The sequence below is a fragment of the Nycticebus coucang genome, chromosome 18 (assembly GCF_027406575.1).
Source record: "Nycticebus coucang isolate mNycCou1 chromosome 18, mNycCou1.pri, whole genome shotgun sequence".
Lineage (NCBI taxonomy): Eukaryota > Metazoa > Chordata > Mammalia > Primates > Lorisidae > Nycticebus > Nycticebus coucang.
In genome coordinates, this window is record NC_069797.1 from 392,737 (window position 1) to 407,786 (window position 15,050).

General features: G+C 52.7%; 1 pseudogene; it reads right to left on the reverse strand.

Annotated features, from left to right (window-relative positions):
• Positions 1-3,815: 3,815 nt before the first annotated feature.
• LOC128569552 (translationally-controlled tumor protein-like) lies at positions 3,816-4,333 on the reverse strand (annotated as a pseudogene).
• Positions 4,334-15,050: the final 10,717 nt, after the last annotated feature.

Here is a 15,050-nt window from a genome sequence, read left to right on the forward strand (position 1 = left end):
AGGCTCCCTGGGTGCTCATGACATCCCACCCACAAACCCTTAAGAAAAGAAAGGGCAGACAGTGTCCGCTAGCTGTCCACTCCTGCCTGAGGGCTCTCCTACACATACAGTGCATCTTACAACGGTACATGTGAAATTTACTAAATATAGAATATAAATGTCTTAACACAATAACTTAGAAAAAGGCCGTGAAGGCTATGTTAACCAGTTTGATGAAAATATTTCAAATTGTATAAAAAAACAGCACATTGACCTTACCTCTTTCATGTTTATATGGATGGAGCTGGAACATATTCTTCTTAGTAAAGTGTCTCAAGAATGGAAGAAAAAGTACCCAATGTACTCACCCTTACTATGAAACTAATGTAGGACCTTCACATGAAAGCTATAACCCAGTTACAACCTAAGAATAGGGGGAAGGAGGAAAGGGAGGGGAGGGAAGGCGGAGGTAGGTGAAGGGAGGGAGATTGATGGGATTACACCTGCGGTGCATCTTACAAGGGTGTATGTGAATCTTAGTAAATATGGAATGTAAAGGTCTTAGCAAAATAACTAAGAAAATGCCAGGAATGCTATGTTAACTAGTGTGATGAAAATGTGTCAAACGGTCTATGAACCAAGTGTATGGTGCCCCATGATCATACTAATGTACACAGCTATGATTTAATAAAAAAAAACCAGCACACTGTACCCCATGATTGCATTAATGTACATAGCTATGATTTAATAAAATAATAATGGAAAAAAAAAGGTGAAGCAGAAGATGAGAGGTGGAGAGGGACCAGGGAAGAGGTCAGAACTCAAGCCAGAGCAGGGAAGGCAGAGAGCAGTGGCAGGTTGCTACCTGAGGTCAGAGATGACGTTCATTGCCTTCTGCCTAATGGAGCTAGAGATGCAGTCCAGTGGCTCCTCCCCGATTAGTGCCTGTGACACCCCGCCCCAGAGACCAGGAGGACCATGAACATGCTCATCTCACCTTCCTCTCCCTCCTCCCACCCCAGGCCCTGCTCACTAGAAGGTGAGACCTGAAACCTCCAGGGACTTCCAATGAGCAGGTTCACCGGGGCAGCACCCCCACTCCCAGCCTCGCCCCACAGTACTCACCCCCACCTGGAGCATGGAAAAGAAGGATAGCAGTAGGAAGAAAAGGCTGGAAACTCTGGGCTTCTCTCTTCCAGGCCTGGCCTAGGAACCCTACTGAGGCTTTCCCTGGGGACCGTCCTCCCTCCGCCCTGCTCTCTGCCCCACCTCCTGAGTGGTGCTTACCGCCATAGAGGTCACAAGGTCCTGTTTGTGGGGAAACTTGCATGGCAAGGGAATGGGATGGGTGCTCAGGATGCTTGTCATCTGGGTCAGCGCATCCAGGTACTCAAGTTTCAGAGCCTCGTCCTGAACCAACGAGTGTGCTCAGAGTCCTCCCAGGGCCAAAATGACCCTGGGGCCAGGGACGTCCACCCATATACAATCTGGGAAAATGAGGAGCTGAGCGGCCCAAGGACTTCCCTAGCTCACAGCCCTAAATCTTCCCTTTGAGCATAGCTATAAATGGAGACAGCCTATGGCAGCCCTGTAGGGGAACAGGCCACCGATCTCTTTGGTACCCTCAGGAACTCCCCCTTCATGGCGCTCTGGCATTAAGGTGGATCTGGCCTCCTTGTCTCTCAAGGTAGCACCTCTCCACTGAGCACATTCTGCCCTGAGCAGGCCAGCTGGGTGGCAGGTGGACTGGGAATGGGAAGGGCAGCTCCCCTGCCCTCAGGCGCACTGGACACGCAGCAGAGGCAGGAAAGGTGTTAGGGTTTGCCTCTGTCTCCCCTGGTGCTTGTCCCCGGGGACGAGTTAGGGAATTTAGGCATAGCTCCTTCCTTCCTAGGAGCCCAAAGGGCGGGCATGAGTAACCAGGAGGAAGGAGACACTTTGAACAGACCTCAAATGAGTGCACCCCCGGGGCCAGTTAGAGGTTCAGAGCTGCAAGACTGAGGCTCTGAGGACTGAGGTGGGAGGGGAGATGACTGGCAGCCCTGCCCCCTGAGGTCCCTTCTCGGTCGCACATCTTCCCACCCAGGGCAGAGGGGCACAGGCGGGGCTGGGGTGCGGGCGGAGGGAGCAGGAAGTACCTTCTTCACAATGCACTCCTGGTAATGCTGCACGGCCAAGGCCAGGATGGTGTCCACATGGCCGGAGAGGGTGTCCTTGGCCACAGACATCATCATGCCGTAGCTTAGGTAGATGGTGTGGCAGACCAGCCCCCACTCCCTTTGCTGATACTCCTGTAGGGGGAAAGGGGACTTGCCTTCTCCTCCCTCATCCTCCTCCCCTGAGGGGGACCTGGAGGCTCAGAAAGGAGAAGACTGCCCAGAGGGCCTGGGAGGGAAGATGGGCTGTGGATGGGAAGGATTTGTGGGGTGGGGGTGTGTGCTGAAGCACAGGCATGAGGGAGTAGGGAAAGTGGGGGGGGGCACTCATTCCGAGGGAGGGGGCATTCTGGGTAGCCAAAGGCCTCAGAGAAGTGCAGGGGCTGTGGTGAGGGGAGCCTCAGGCCCTGTGCGGAATGCTGGCTGCACTCCCAGGATGCTGTCACCTTGGTCAGTTTGAGGATGGACGACGTGTCCCTGTCAGTGAGTTTAGTGCCGTACACTTCCAGTTCATCCAGAACCACCGTCAGGTGTTCCAGGGACACAACAGCTAGTGCCTTGGCGATGCCCTATAACAAGGAAAGCCCGTCAGGACACAGCTAAGGGTGAGCTGAGCCCCTGCTGTGCTTCCAGAGGCAGGGATCCAGACAAGAAGGGGAGGAAAGGGACACAGAGGGGATTTTGGCCCCTGAGGTCTCAACTCTTTCAAATCCAGATGGAGAAGCAAACATCTGTGTAAGGAGAAATTTACAAAGCAAATGATTCTGAAAGGTGTTAGGAGTTTCTACGATTAAAAAAAAAATCAGAGTCTGGGCGGCGCCTGTGGCTCAGCAGGTAGGGCGCCGGTCCCACATGCCGGAGGTGGCGGGTTCAAACCCAGCCCCGGCCAAAAAAAAAAAAAAAAAAAAATCAGAGTCACAGATGTGCACGATCTTGGGAGTCTGGACCCCACATTGCAGAGGAGAGAATTCGTATGTACACCAGGAATTCAGAGAACGGGTCCGAAGTGGAAATGGGAGAGAAGAACAAAAATTTTTTTTTTCCAACTGAATTCGTCTCTTTTTATTCTCTTGGTAATTTCTGCCACAGTTACTACTTCCGTTGTAGGTGATGAAATGTGTTAAGGCTCCACTTCAAGTGTTGGCACTGCTATGAGCATGGTCTCTCCCTTGACTGTAACTCAGAATTAAAACTTTGGATTCCTTTATATTCCAGTCTCGGTAGAGATTTCCACTGTAGAATTTATCTGATGACAGTTTTTATGCTTTCTAGTAGTGGCCTACAACCAGTCTCTAGCTTCTCCATGAACACTACGGGATAGATTTAGTTTAAACATGTATTAACCTAAAAGGCATTCTCTTGAACGAGTTTAAATGCATTTTATTTTTATTTTTTTTGTGGTTTTTGGCCGGGGCTGGGTTTGAACCCGCCACCTCCGGCATATGGGACCGGCGCCCTACTCCTTGAGCCATAGGCACTGCCCTGCATTTTATTTTTAAACAACCTACATGACATGTTTTTCCTTAAAAACAATGCCTCCACTCCAAATAAATCAAGGTCAAAATAAATGAAGAGCTCGAGATGACATCAGTGCCATTTGTCTTAAGCCCTGGTGTTGTGTGGGTGACAAGCAGCAGCCAGTTATGACAGGTGATAGATCCAAAGAAATTGCCAAAGTTGTTAACATTTTTCCATTTCTAAACCATCCTTAAAGAAAGTCGCATATGGGGTCACACCATGCTCACGGGAGTCCAGGAGAGCAACCACGCCATCCGGATTCATATTTTCACCAAGAAAGCACTGGTAGTTTTTGAAATTAGCCAGGAAGTGCTTGATTTGTTCTACAGCCCCTGTCATAAAAGGTTTTACTCTTTCTGGTCTCTGTTCTTCAAGTTTGCCTTTGATTGACTTCATGTAATCTTTGATGTGCTGCTTGTAGGCTTCTGTTGTGAAGCTGGTTTCCTAAAGTGATGGTTCATGACAATATCAACACCAGTGGTAACTGTGCTTTCAGTACCTTCGCACTCAGGTCCTTCAGTGGAAGCTTTTCAACCAATGAGCGAGTCTTCAATGTTACCCTCTGTCCTACTGACCATCTTCCCATCCACCTCCAGGCATAGGCCATTCATGATCTCTCAGATCTTGTGAATGTCTGAGAACATCTCATGGTGGCTAATGAGGTCCCTGTAGATAATCATGATGGTGAAGAAAGAAAGAAGAAAGAAAGCTGCAGTGCTAGCTTTGCAGGAGCCTGGAGCTTGGAGTGAGCAAGGTGGAGCTGTAGCAGCAGTGGGGAGAGGAGAGTGGGCAGAAATGGCCCAGAAGAGCAAATTTGAGGCACATTTTCTGCAGCACTGTGTGGACGAAAGGACAGAGCTCAGGAGAGGCAAAGGGAAGGCTCCCAGACAGAGTTACTGCTTCTGATCCCGGAGGACAGAGATCAGCAAGGACTCGGACCACTCGGGCAGGTGGAACAAGGGGCCTGTTTGGGGTGGGGAGTGGGGGAGAGTTCTAGGTGTGTCCTGAGGACACCTCAGTAAAAATGTCCTCAGTGCTGGCAGATTGAAGTTGGGGTTCCAAGTGTGAATGTGGGAACATACAGGTGACTTAGCAGGAACCAGAAGAACAAAGGACAGTGGGGACGTGCAAATCCCTGATTGGATCAGTCTATAACTCAAACCCGATGCATGGCAGGCTCTGGTGACTTGTTAGTCTGCACTGTCTGTGTCTAGAGCTCCCCATACCAGGGAAGCTGAGCGTGGTACTACAGGAAAGCCCACGGCAGAGACGCAGGCTCTAGATATTTGCAACCAGACTGTGTTCTTCCTGCAGACAGGCTGCATGAAGCCTCTGCACCAGGAGGAGGCAGCATGGGGATAATGGGGATGGCAATAGTGGCTCAGGACACATGTCCTCACGGAGAGGGAGAGGTGCTCATGGGACCAAGAGACTTTTGGCCTTTCAGTAGGTCTGAGGAAGGTTTTGTCTAGTTAGGAAGTGAGTACCAGCACAGTGTTGGAAAGGGCCCTTTTCTGCCTGACTTCTCCTGCCCTTCCTTAGCCGCGGGTTTCCACTTATTCCAGTTGTCACCATCACAATAGCTCCCCCATCAGTGCTGGGTCTGTGCCAGCCTCACAAAGGCTATCTCATTGATCCTTGCACTAAAAGGCTTTGGGGAGATATCATCATCTCCATGTTGTAGCCAGTGAAAACATCATGGTTCGCAAGTCTGGACATCCATGCTGATCTCAGCTCCAGGTGACAAGGACATCTCCCCCCGGTGTCACCCAACCCCTACAGTCTAAAACAGCATCATCTTCCTTCCCACCATTCTCTCTGTGTTCTTTGTTTCAGGGAAGGATAACAATTGTCCTTCCACTTGAGAACACAGCAACCCAGGGCCCATCCCCAACTCCCCCGTTCCTCATATCTTTATTCCTGTATGCAGCCTGACCTTAAGTGATGGCACAGGAGCCACTTTGACTTCCCTGGCTCAGAAGCCTGCACTCCAGTCCACGCAGAACTAGGGTGTTCTCCGGATCCGTTCCAAAAGTCATCGCTCTTCAGTGTTGGCCCGGAATGTCACTGACAAGTGAGAATACCTGTTTCCCTCCTTCTTCTACACTAGCTGGATCCTGCCCAAGAAGCTGTTTGTCTCAGTAACACTACCCCAGTCCTGCAGCCTTCAGTCAGAAACTTTTGTGTAGTGAGGGATTTTCTTCCTGTCCATGACTTGTCTCCCCAGTGACACTGTCTGCTACCTGGGCTCAGGACAAAGCTGATGATAGCCATTATGGAGGAAGGGTTCTCTGGGGAGCCCTGGAGAAGGGAAGAAAGAGGGCCTTGCTCTCAACTCAACCCCCAGCCAACACTGAGCAAGAGCTGTGCTGGGTATTGTTCTAAGTCCCCTTACACCTGTCACCCTCTGAACTGCCCTCGGACACCCACATCGTCTGTGGTATTCCAACCAAGAATACACAAGTGAATCTAATCATGAGGAACCAAGAGACACACCAGGAGAAATGTTCTACAAAGTAAATGGTGGGTACTTGAAAATGGAAAGATCATAAAAGATGAAGACTGAGGAACTGCTCCAGGCTGACAGTGATTGAAGAGAAAGAACAACTGAATGCACTGTTGGATTGCAAAGTACATCCTGGACCAGGAAAAGCAGTTTTTCATTTGTGCTAGAAAATATTGCTTGGAAACCTGGGAATTTTCAAATCAGCTCTATACATTCCAGAATGGTGCCATAGCAATGTTAATGTCTCAATTTCAGTCACTTTCCAGAGGTTATAAGAGAGAATACCTTTACTTTTTGTAAACACCTGCTGCCATATTTAGAGGTAAATGAGTTCCATGGCTGCAACCTCCAGGATCAAGTCATAAAAGAAACAATAACAGGAACACAAGTGGAGAGAGAGAAGGACGATGCACTCATGGGACAAGTTATGATTTGGGGAAGGGCTACAGAAATTCTTTGTACTGTTTTTTGGTTTTGTTTTTTGTAACTTTTACTTCTGAGAGTGAAATAAAAAGCTTTTCAGAAAATACTCTATGACAAAGGCCCAGAGGAGGAAACAGGGGCACACCTGGGTTCAGGAACACCCCCAAGGCACGGCAAGTAAGTGGGAGACCTGAGATTCCAACCCAGGGGTTCTGGCTTGCCAGATTCCAGCTCTTGGCCACTTGGCCATCCTGATTCTAAAACTCATGGTGTCCACCTCTGCCAGGGTCCTCCGCCTTACCTCCCTCTCTTCCGGCTCCTCCTGGGAGGTGTTTAGCATGGCAGGCAGCATCTTCTGTACCAGTTTCAGATTCCTTGAGGTCCGCAGGGTGAAGCCAAATAATCTGTACAGGAAAGCCTAGGACGGTGGGAGGGCAAGGTCAGCCATAGTGTGCGGTGAGTCCGGGGAAGCTGAGGGGGGCCCTTCCCAGCATCCCCCTCTAAACCAGGCACCCTGGTCTCTATGAGGACTGGATCAGGCACAATCTGACGGGGTAGGGGCTCACTCCAAAGGGAGGGAAACACTGCATTCCTGCCTCCTCAGCCTCTTTGGGAGAGGCCTCCTAACCTTAGGAAGCTTCCCTGATCTATATGCTGCCCACTTCCTGCCATAAATAGAAACAGATCCTCACATCTGCATAATGTGAAAATCAGAACTGTGTGGTCCTACAGGTACATCTCTCTCCTCTTCCTCTCTCCATCCCCTCATTGACATGGCCTCTGTCCTTGCTGAGATGCTGGGGCCCTGCCTATCTCCTACTACCTAGAGGGATTTCCTGGTCCAGGCTCGCACCTTGGGGCCCAGCATTTCCTGAATTCTCCATGTGATTCCCTCTCCCTGAACTCTGCAAGATGCCGTGTCACTCACAGGTCAGATGCTGCCTCGTGAGCCTTCCCTGAGCTCTTAAGTTACTCTCGGGTGCACCACACTGTTCTGTCCCTCAGATCTCATCACTGGCACTGAGATCTTGTTTCTGTGCCTGTCAGGTGGGTTCTTGGCTCTCCCCACCCCCACATCCAAGATGAAAAGAGCTCAGAGTAGCTTCTCCTGGGCACCTAGCACAGGACTGACATAGGAAGCACTAAAAACGTCCCAGGGTGAACAGATGTCTGGCTTGCTCTCCGTTCACCCCCCAAATCCCTGAGAATACATTTGCCCCACACTGGCAGACGCCCTTGGTGCTAGGCCCAGGCCCAAGGCTCTCTTCCTTCTGGCTGGCTACTGTCTTCTCCAGCACGGCCCCAGCTTCATTGCAGCCTCCTTGTCTGGACGTGCCTGGGAGCTATATTTACCCCCTCTCCCCTCCTTTCTCCAGACCAACCATGGAAACCAGGGACAGGCAGGTCGGGGTGAGGGTGGTATAAAAGCTCCCTCACTAGGCTCAGGTCAGGAGAGGCTGGGGTGCAATTGACCTGCAGCGCTCCCCTGGACTCAGATCACAGCCTGGCTGAGCTTCTCCCCTTCTCTGCGTCCTTCATACTCCAGCTTCTCCGAGGGTGCTCGCATCTCCACCTCAGTCTCTGATGCTACAATATCTGACCTAAAGCAATTACTTCTCTGCTTGGCTGGCAACTTACTGTTCGTCTTCCCAGATGGATTCACTCCTGCCCAGGGGGATCCGTCTCCCCAGCATGCCCTGGGTGTTGGAGTTTCCCAGAACACTAGAGTTTCAGGGCTAAAGCCAGGAGCATCTTGTGCTCCACCAGGAGCATAAACCAAGGTGGATGAACACCTCTGTGAAAGCTGCCCTCTCCAGCCCCACGGAGAGGCAAGGGACAGCTCCCTGTGACTTTAATTCATCTTTTCCCTCAGGCACACAAGGGCCTCCCGAGGCCAGGGTCTGCTCTTTTTGTGATGCCCAGAGCCCAGCACACGGCCTGCTGAGCTGTGGGTGCTCAGCGCACATTTCCAACCACGGAGTTGTGGGTGAGGATCCCTGCTTGCTTTAGTTCGTATTCCAAACAGACCCCCACAAAGCCCTGCACACAGTAGGTGTTCATTCATACTTGTTTGTGATTGAGGAGCAAACAGCCAGTCCCAGAAAGGAGGGCTCTGATCTGGAGCCTCTTCCTAAGCCCAGATAAAGTGCTGCTCAGTGACTGATAAATAAGATTAGCAAAGGAGAAAGCCAGATTCAAGCGCCAGTCCTACCTCGCACCTGCTCAAGACACTAACTTCCCCTGGATTCTGTTTTCTCACCATTGACATAAGGATAGTAGCAGTGACAGGTGCATTTAGCTTCCTGAGTTTACAAAGTGCCCGCACAGGGATCCTGCTGTTCCATCCTCATTAGCTTCCTTGGGATGTATGGCCATTTTTCTCTCTTCCCAAGTGAGGGAACTGAGACATCAGGACACTTGCCATGCAGAGCACATGAAGCAGCTGGAGGGGGCCCAGGCCTTCCCTCCTCAGCCCATGAGCTGTGAGATAGAAGCTCCCAAGCTTCTGACTCCGCTCTGGACCCTGACACAAGGTACAGGCCTAAGACGAAGGAGGCCTTCAAATACTGTGGGAACAAACCTGCTCAGATCTGACTTGGGCCACAATCTTTTCATGGCAACCAAGTGTCAGCTCCCCTCTGTTACATGCTAGTTGGGGAACCAGTTAGGACAAAAGATGGGGAGTGCTTGAAGAAGCCTGAATACCACCCATCTGACACTCTCCATCTTACTTTGGCTCCTGGTGAGCCTCCCAGCTCGCTGTCCTCCCATCCCTCAATTCCTCATGGTATAGGGACACTAGTGTGCTCCTCCCTCATGGCCTGTCCTTATGATCACATCCCAAGCCCTTCTCCCCAGCACCCTCCACTACCCTCTACTCCAACATCCCTTCTCCCCAGCCACACGCTCAGACCCACCTTCTGCTCTTCCTCATCCCTGCCATCCTGTATCCTCTCCAGGATGGCCTGTGTGAATTCCTCCAGCCAGTGGACATCCTCGATGGCCAGCAATGACTGGCTGGAAAACTGAGAAAGATGAAGGGAGAAGGGATCACACACAACAGCAGAGGGCTTTCTGTCCACAGAAGTGGGACATGAGACTAGCGAGTGGCAGGGTTGTTATCTGTAAAGAGGAGCAAAGACCTCCAGAAATGGGGCAGAGCTGAAATACACAGGGGACAGGGGCTGGTCAGGACAGAGAATGACAGCTCAGTGACAAGGAAGGTAATGTCACCTGATGTGGACCAACAACCCTTTCCCTTTTAAGCTCCTCCCTTATTCTCCTGTTTGCTTCTGGATGATGGGATTAAATATTCCCATTTTACAAATGGGGAAGCTGAGATGTGGAAGGGCAAAACTGCTTGCCAAAGGACACCCCTAAGGGGGGGAGGTTCTTCCCTTCCTGTCTGTGGAAGGAGGGATCTCGAGAGCATGGAGGGGGGCTGAGGTTGAGGGCAGAGCCTAAGCCTTCAACTAAGGCTTGAATCAGAGGGCTTTGCCCTCCCACAGTTTTCCTCTGTGCTGCAGGCACCACAAACCCAGGGTGCCCAGAGTGAGGTTCCTAGGCTCAGGGAGGTCCCTTGATGGGGGCCTCTGCCACTGGGGGTCCCAGGGCCTCGCTTCCATCTGGACTATAGAAAGGTTGCCATGTCGGGGGTGACTGGTCTTGGGGGCGGCTCACCTGGAGCAGCCTGGCCTCCCACGCGTCCTGATCCAGGCATCTCTCTGTGTGCTCTGTGACAGGAGACAAAGCTCACTGACCACCAGATCTGAGAGCCCAGCAAGGAAAGAGCCTACACTGGACACTCGGTTGGGCCGGAGAGTCCAGCGTCTCATCTCGATCTCACCACAGTTCTGCATCAGAACTATAGTCCCCGCTCAGAGGCTCCAAGGCCTGAGTAGCCGTCATAGACCAAACACACACAGCTGGCCAGTGTCCAAGTGAGGATTCCTAGCTGGGTCTGTCTGGTCCTGAGGCCCACGTTCCCCCCTGATCCTCCACCCACAGGAAGGAGCGGCAGGTGGTCTGAGAATTCTGGAGCCCCAGAGCTCTGGCCTGCATGTGAGCCCAGGTGACCGCAGGGCTCAGGGCGGGCCCCATCCAGACAGCAACCAGAGGCACAGAGGGCAGGTCCCAGGGCTGCTCATCCCTATAAGTTGCACCCTCTAACTTGTGACATCCACCCCGGGACTCCTACCCTAGGGACACTCCCACCCTTCTGGAGTTGGCCCCACTGCCCAGCTCTGTCCCTCCACCTGCCAGGATGCCCTCACCATACAGCATCTCCAGCATCTCGGGGATCTCCTTCTCCCACAGTGGGCCCACGCTTTCATGCATGGCAGTATTCAGGGTGAGGAGGAGCCTCAGGGCGCTGACTCCAAACCCATCTCCCCTGTAGGGCTTCAGGGCGCACAGCTGGGAAACAGCAGTACACAGGAGTGGAGGGAGGAATTTGAGGGAAGGAATGAAGAACATTAGAACAAACCCACAGAGCGGTGCAGCTGACGCTCAGCCCTCCCGTTCTTTTTCACTGTGGAACATGTTCCCTCACAAGCCCTCAGGTGCCACCTCATCTGTGATGCCGTACATGCTGTGGGATCCTGGGCAGCACCCCCTTGTGCTGCTGAGACTCCACTTTCCCCCATGGGTTCCTCTGTGAGTGTGCTCTTCACACTTTACTCTGGGTGGTGAGATCATCCCCAGGGTCACCTCCCTCACTGACACTGAGGACACCTCATAGGCATTTACAAGGGTGGTCTATGCCTTATCTGTCCATGTGCTCATAATGTCTATGACAGGAACTGAAAAAGGACTTGCTGGGACAAGGAGGTCCAGAAAGGCATGGGGACTTGTTTACAGAGATGCTGACAGGGAGGCCACACAGGAGACAGCCAGGCTTCCAGTCTCCCATTTCTCCCTGATCCCAGTCCAACCCTGGTGCCCAGTGCCTTCCTCCAAGCCCTTTGAAAGTCCTTGCCCCAACACCTTCTTCTACACCCAGGGTAACGAGCAGGACTCAGCTGATGTGGAATGATCGGGAGTTGGACGGACAAATGGAGATGTCTATCCCGGCATCACTTACCACAAGATGGATGAGGAGGCCCTGTGGGGAGATGAGCTCAAACGCTACAACAAAGAGAGGATAAAAGAACAGGAAAGTGTCAGGGCAAGCTCTGGGGCCACCTTCAGGCCCCCACCACAGCCCCAGCTCAGGACTTCCAAGGAGGAGAAAAGGCAAGATGGAGAAGGTGCTGCTGTGCCAGGGCCTGGGATTTATCCACTCAGGCTAAAACATAAACCACTGCCATTGCAGCTTATAGAATAAACAAACACCAAGTTGGAATGGACACCCTCACCTCATCCGTCAACCCCCAGGATGAGAGGTCAGGGTAGGTGTGTGAAGAGTGAGGCAGAACTGAGGCAGAGGAGGAACAAGAACAGGGAGGTCCGTGTGCCCATGACGGTGTGTTTACCACCCCTGGGCTCTGGGCTTTGAAATGGGGAGCAAAGGGCAGAGGACCTTGTGTGTGGCTGCTGTCTTCATGACAAAGCTTCTTTCTAGCCCTGGTGAGGGCAGATGGGCTCAGGCTTTGACCCTAACCTTTCATCTTCCTCCCCAATCTGGGACCAGATGTGGTCTTTAGCTTCACTACACCACTGACCCGCAGGCCATACATCACAAGGTCTCAGACTGTGCTCACCCCCATACCTGGAGCCTGGAGCTTAAAAGGCCACCACCCCATGAATGCTCCCCCTGCACTCACTTCTTTGGTGGATGTCAGGGGCCTTGCCCTGGGCCTGGGTCCTCAGAGCCACCTCCGTGGCACTATCACTCAACACCACGAAGGCCGAGGTGTGGTCGGGCTTACACATCAGGCTGAGCAGCTCAGGCAAGGGCACCTGGAAGCGGACATGCCAGGGCTTCAGTGACAACCCCTCATCAGCCCTATCACCTGTCCTCCAACCCATGGCATAGATGCCTTTTGTAGAGGGGCCTGAGGACAAGGCTGCAATCCCCCAGGCCTTCCCATTGTCTTTGTTTGTGTCTCAGCCTCTCTCTCCTGTCACCCATATTGGTAAAATGTCACCACAGTCCTTGTTAAAATGGCATCAGAAAGGATTCAGTAAGATAGAGGGCCTTCCCAAAATTTGAATTGTGTTCACTGGAGAACATTCCAGAGGCAGAGGAAAGGTGAGAGATCTGGAGACAGAAGTTGCTGAGAGGGAATGGGGATGCTGCAGGGAGGAGGGGCCCTCTTGCCCACGTGCCCACTGCTCAGCAGTCAACTCCCAGGAGCCCCCAGGAACACTTGGAGGCTGCTGTGAGCACCTTCCCCTTTCACACAGAAGGAGAAAGTGCAGCCCTCAGAGCAACTCACTCAAGATGTCACAGCCAGACCCCTACAGAGGGACTGAGACTTGGGACATTGGGTCTTCAGACTTACACAAGGAGATGGAGATGGGGAGATGGAGGGAAGGGAGAGGAAGGCAGTCTGGAGGTTAGAGGAGTGGGCTGGGAGACAAGGGAGCAGGACATGGGCGGCCTCTTTGACCCCAGCTGTTTGTACCGTCTGCAGGATCTTTAAACACGTGCTTCGGCAGCACATGTCCTCTTCATTCTGGAGAAAGGATGAAAGAACAAAGATCTGAAAGCAAGGCCAGCTGACTCTCCTGGGTCAAGGCCAACCCCTCCCATCCTGCCAGCCCAGCCCTTGCCACTCTGTTCCTCACCCTGCCCTTTCTCTCTGCCCTCCCCCCAGGCTGGCTGCCTCCCTTGACCCTCAGGGCTGGCCCCCGCTCACTGATGGGTCTGCCATGATGATACTGAGGACATAGTCCATAACGACACCACCTTGAGTAAGGTCCAGGTACTGATGGTGGCCCAGCACCTCAAGGAATTCCAGGAGAGCCGCACGCACCTGTGGGGCCACAGACTGTCATATGCCAGACAGCAAGGGACCTCAGGGAGGCCATCTGGCCTCTTGGGCTGCAAGTGAGGACACGGAGCACCTCAGCAGGTTAGAGAGGTCTTCAGGGGGAACATGGTCTCACGGTTCCAAGTCCACTATGACTCTTCAGTGAACCCTGTGGCCATGCCAGTGTTCCATCACGGAACCTGACCACTTCTGGAGTTCTGACTGACATCAGCTCCCAATACCTACCTGGAGAACTCCCAGCACTGAGCTTACTCACCCTATGTGTCCTCAGAGATACCTGGGCAGGGGAAAACCTGAATCCAGGAAAGGTCCCGTATTCTGGGCTTTGTTAATCAAGCCAGGAACAAATCCTGCAACTCCTGAGGGCCCACTCTCTACATGAGCCTTCTGCGGATTGGGGCCGTGTCTTTTGGGATGACACCACTCCCCTACATTTAGTGCTCAGAGCCAATGTGCCCTGTTCTCTCCCTACACTGTCCTGCAGCATCCGAGCTGGGAGTCTCTGCTGCCTCCAACCCTGGCTGTAAAGCTTGTACAAAACACAGCTGCCCAGACCCCACTCCAGGACACAATGCTGAGGCATTTGTGCCCTCTACAAACTGAGTTCTCAGGGCACCGATCAGTACTATTTGCAGCTCCATGGCTCCTAGATGACAGCACAATGCTGCCCTGAGGAAAGGCTTCATAGGAGGCACATTGGAGACACCTATCTGCTTAGTGGCCTTGTCCTGGGCTTTGCAAAACCCAGATGTATCCCAAGGGCAAGGGCCTGAGGTTGGAATTGGCTTGGGTAGGGTGCCCTCCCTTCATCCACTTTTACCAACTCCCTCTCAAGGGACCATGAAGTGGACCTCAAGGTCTCAGAATGCAATGACCCTCCCAGTGCAAACACACAGCCCCTGAGCTCACTGGTCTTTGGTCCTTCTCAATCACTGATAGGATGGAGTCCATCACCTCCGTCTTCAGCTCCTCTGTCAGGGGCACTAGAGAAAACACAGATGTGCAGCAGGAGAGCAGCTTCCTCTGTCCTCCTCTCTTGTTTCAGGAGACATAGGAGGATGGACAGGTGGGAGATCCAGGTGCAGCCCTGGTTTTCAAAGGCCAGGCTGCATCTTCAGAGGTGTCAGCCCCCTTCCTCCTTCCAACTGCATGGAGATTGACCAACCGAGATGGGGAAATGCCCTGAGACAGTCCTTACACCAAGCTGGCCCTGGAGCCCCAGCATGCCAGTCTCCAGGACTACCCACACAAACGTCCTCTCAGGCAATCCGCCCTCCCACCCTCTGTGCGTGTCAGCCTGTAGGACGTGGCCTTGCCCTTTCTCACCGTGAGTGCCCTTGGGGATGGCCTCCTGCCCTGTCTGTTGTCCACCCCTCTGTGAAGCCCGACCCAGCCTCTGATGGATCCCTTTCTGCATTCATGCCCACTGTCACTGGGCACCGGTGGCAGCTACTCAGTGCACATGGCCTGGCATCGTTTCCGCAGAAACAGTCTCCCTCTTCCCTGCCCACCAGAGAGCTCATAGAGAGC